The sequence below is a fragment of the Rhagoletis pomonella genome, unplaced genomic scaffold (assembly GCF_013731165.1).
Source record: "Rhagoletis pomonella isolate Grant_MI unplaced genomic scaffold, Rhpom_1.0 Rhpom_scaffold_00252, whole genome shotgun sequence".
NCBI lineage: Eukaryota > Metazoa > Arthropoda > Insecta > Diptera > Tephritidae > Rhagoletis > Rhagoletis pomonella.
In genome coordinates, this window is record NW_023458806.1 from 10488 (window position 1) to 15364 (window position 4877).

The window sequence follows — 4877 nt, forward strand, 5'->3', positions numbered from 1 at the left end:
TCCCTGTCGATCGTCTCGAAGGCTCGCTTAAGGTCCACAATCACCGTCAAGACAGTTTTCTTGGAATTCAGGTCCTCCTTCCATTGTGATAAGATCAAGTTTAGCGCTGTTTCGCATGAGTGATTAGCCCTAAAACCTGACTGCTCCTTAATGAGTATTTTATTTGACTCAATATAGTTTATTAGTTGATTTTTTACAACCGTTTCCAGTATTTTTCTAAGTTGGGAAGGGCATTTATTGGCCTGAGTTTCTCCGATTTTATGGTGTTTTTGACCTATTTTATTGGGACAATGGTCGAAGTTTTCCATTCTGTCGGAACTATTCCCAACTGAAGGCTCTTATTTACTAATAGGGCGTAAAAGTGACCCATGTATTCAACGGAGCCTTTGATTACACCCTCGGATAATAAATTATTTCCACCAATTTTTCTCTTGAACTTCTTCACTATATGGATAATATCATCTGTACTAATCTCACAAAATTTAAAGGTCCCTTGACTATTTTCCTGTTGAATCGGATCATAATTAATGTTTCTATATTCCTATTAATATCGATGATACTATCAACAAAGAAATTGTTTAACTTGTCAGCGATTTCAGTACTATTGCTATATATTTTACCGTTGATTAGAACTTCTTTGATGTTTTCTTGTGATCTGTATTATTGACAATATTCTTCAAATGTTTCCATATTAAACGACTATCACCTCTATTAATTTCCACCTTGTATTCCATATATTGTATTTTTTTAATTATATTCATATTTTATACGCTTTCTTTATTTCATTGTATTCTACCCAATCACCAGTATTCACTGCCCTTTGGTATAACTTAAATCTTTCTTTATTAGTTGCAGTCAATTGTCTGTCATACCATTTATTTCTGATTTTGACCCGCTTTTGTACACGAGAAGTTAGTTTATTCATACTCGAAATCAAACAATTATTAATATGTTCAAGCATACCATCAGGACTGAGACTATTCAGGTCAGCGAAGGTGCATTGTCTCAAAAGATTTATACGGTTGTCTGGGCTTTACCCATCCCACGAATTTATTTCAGACAGTTTACTGATAGGGCCATCTTTTTTTATATCGCATTTGAACATTATAGTTTCATGATCCGATATTCTATGTTCCTCCGCTTTTTCACATGAAACTTCCGTAGCGTTCGAGTACAATAACTCGATCAGTGTTTCGGAATATTCAGTAACCCTAGTATTAAAGTTAATTAACTGTTTCATTGCCTGATGGGCGAATATCTCATTCAGTTTCTTACTATATGTCGACATTATATTCAGGTTTATATTAAAATCTCCGATAATAATGGTATTTACCATGTTATCGCATATTTCCGACAAAATGGTCTCCATATATGCCAGAAAATCAGCATCACTTGAACTAGGTGAGTGATAGACCACCCCGATTTTACATTTGGTTTCGAGATTTTTCAGTTGGATAACTACACACCAAACATTTTTATCGATAGATTTGTTAAGTATTATTTTAAAATCTAGTGCGTTACGCAATATTATGATTACCCCTTCTGTATGTTTACTGTACGAGTCACACATATCAGATTGATATGTTGGAAACTGTATTTCATAGTCATATATTTCCTCTGTTGTACAAGTTTCGGAACATAGAACTATATCCGGATCAACAATTTCAATTAGCCTTTCAAGTGATATTTTATTAGCTATTATATTACTTATGTTAAGATAAACGCATTTAAAGTAACTGTTATGCTTTTCATGTACTGGGTGAACCGTCAACTCCATGCCAGGGTTCCTATTAACTGACTGTAATTGTTAATAGCTGGCTCTATTTCTCTTATGCTCTAGTTTCTTCATGTATACAGGACACTGTCGGTTAGTTGCCAAGTGGTACACGTCGAGCCCTAGATTAAGTTTTTGGTTTGCACGAATGCAATTGATACACTTGTTTATTTGCTCCTTTGTGCACTCCATTGTTTTATGATTACCCAAGCACTTCAGGCAGACCTCTTCATCCTTGCACTTCGTAGCTATATAGCTATATGATTGAAGCCCCTACATTTGTAGCAGACTGACACACTCATACCATCTTGGCCTCTACATTTCTCCCATCCAATATTTATTTTTTTCACTTTTGAGCACTGCTGAGATCGTATCAACGTCCGTTTCACTGAGCACATTATAGTATCTAGACTTATCTTTCTTGACTTCAGTGTATTTAATAATTTTAAAGTCAGCACTTTTTAAACCTTCATTTTGTTTTTAATCATTTCTGCAAGTTGCTCACTTTCATGTTTAAAGCTTACTCCAAACGCCATAAACTTGGGTTTAGCCGTATTCGGCACTCTACTTTCATAGCGGCCACTCATTTTATTTGCAATTGCGGTCTTTATTTTATCGCGCTCTGATTCGTTTTCGCTTTGAATAACGATTGTACCACTTTTCCTACACTGCAAATTGATTATTTTTAGATCCGACGGATCAACGTTCTTATTCAGGTCCTCTTTTGTTTTCATCGCGTCTTACTTCTCTTTCGGTTTTATGATCAGGGGTTTCTCTTTATTTATTTTCGGCTCTTTGTGATTTACTATTCCGCTTTTTAAACGCTCAGCATATGAGGTCTTGCTATGATGGCTTGATTTCAACTCTTCACTTACTGACTTTTTTATTTCTTCACATATTTTTCTACTTTCGCTCTCATTTCGTACCATAGCCTCGTATAGATCTTGGCTAAGCTTTTTCACATCCTCAGCTACAGCTTTCATCTTATTGGCCTCAGCTATGCTCGTTTCGCATGTTTTTTGAACTCTTTGCATTGCATCTATACGCTCACCGAAGTTCTTAATTTGCTGCATTTTTATTGGACAGCACCAAATCACACTTCGCTTTCACATCGTTATCTTCCCATTCGAACACTGTTGCGGGCGGCTTTTTCGTTTAAAATTTCTTCTACCTGTATTTTCCAGGTATCAAAATCATCTTGAAAGAGAGGTTCGATTTTGATGGTTGTGGAACTCATTTTTAATTGTGATAATTGCTTTTGGCTTGAATTCGTTTCTATTTCTGTTTGTAATACACTCCGCTTGCTGCTTTCTCCTTTAACTTTTCGAGTTTGTTTCGATTTCACTTTTCTTCGTATTCGCTTTTCTTTTGCACTCATACTTCTTTTCTATTTTCCTATTCCTGACACTGTGTAATTTGTGTTTTTGTCTTCTTTGTATGCACAACTTAATTTTCGTTCGCTGCGGTTGTTCTCTATTGCTGCTAGCTGTCATCCGATTAACTTATCGTTCGTTTTGTGGTGTAGTATAACACTTTCGCAGTGGTCTTACACTTGCTTCCGCTGTATACTTTAAGGGACTTTCGTGCACAAATAGTGCGACACACCATGTGGATTGCTGATTCGCTAAACTGATAACACCGTGCGACAGTCAATTTTACACACGAAAAAATCAATATATTCACAAAGCTGGGGGCCAAATTAGAGCCCTTGTTGAAAATCGACTATCCGGCTATTCGATTAGTCGAATAGTCGATTAGCATTTTTTTTACGTTGAAAGTCGAGCTACAAGTATTCGATTAACCGTCTGAAATCAACTAACCGTTCTTTTTCGACTAACCGCTCGCCATCTGGTAGTCTGAAAATCGACTAACCGATATAATTTGAATAGTGACAATTGTTCACAAAATAATTTTTCATCTTAAAACAAATTAAAATTTTGCCTTTAAAATGAGTTCACGCAAGCGCAGTTGGGTGTGAAATTTTTTTGACAGTTCGGAAAATGTTAAGGAAGTTAAGTGCCTGATATGTGGACAAGAAATGGCGTTTAACAATTCAACGTCATCGTTAGCGACTCATTTAAAAGCAATACATAAGAAAGATAGGGGACAGGAGCCTAAAAAGTAAGTTGCATATAAATGGTATACAAACCATACACTTTCATACATTATTATTTGCCAGAACATCTCTGGAAATTAACAACGAACTCCTTGATTCAACCATGGAAAGGTCGTCAAGCGGAAGAGAAAAATTGAAGATGGTCAGTCCATCTCCAATGAACGTCAAGAAGCGAGCAATTGCAAAGCTAATTGCAACCAATTTATTACCAATTTCTTTAGTTTAGACTTCTGGATTCCATGATTTCATGAATGTAATTGAGCCCGCCAATAAAGTTCCATGCGAGCAAAGCATACATGCACGCCTACAATTACTTTACAATGACGTTAAGGACCGAATTCAGATGCATCAAGCGTGGCGATGACAGTAGACGAATGGTCATCTAGGTCTCAAAACGCTTACATATCGGTCGAAGCGGAGTACCTTAATAGGGACAATAGTTTACGCCACGTTACGCTTTGCAACGAAGAGCTATATGGTAAAAGTAGTATTTTTACACCATTACTGTATACATATTCCGTATTTGCAAATACACCAACTGCATGTATCCTCTTCCATTACAGGTGGCCTTGGGGCTAACTGAAAAAGCCCAGGCTATAACACATGACAGTGCAAGTGTAATGAATGCTGCTGCAGCACAATTAACATTTGTTCCTGACAGTATTAAATGTAGCGCACATCTGTTGCAGCTAGTTGTAAAGGATGCAATGGCGTCAGTTCCAGAATATGAGGAAATTTGCCACAGAGGTCGAAGTTTGGTAACACATTTCCGCCGATCCAATGTAGCTAACAAAGCACTGTTCACTAGGCAAGCGGAGTTGGGAATGAGGACTAGCAGATTAGTACAATGCCTTGAGACCCGGTGGAATTCAAAGTATCATATCGATGGCTGAGTGGAAGATCGACCTATTTCGGCAGCCAGTTCGAAAACGCCCTATCTCAAAAAACTTTTCAAGAACACCCTATTTCAGAATTTAATTGAAAAAC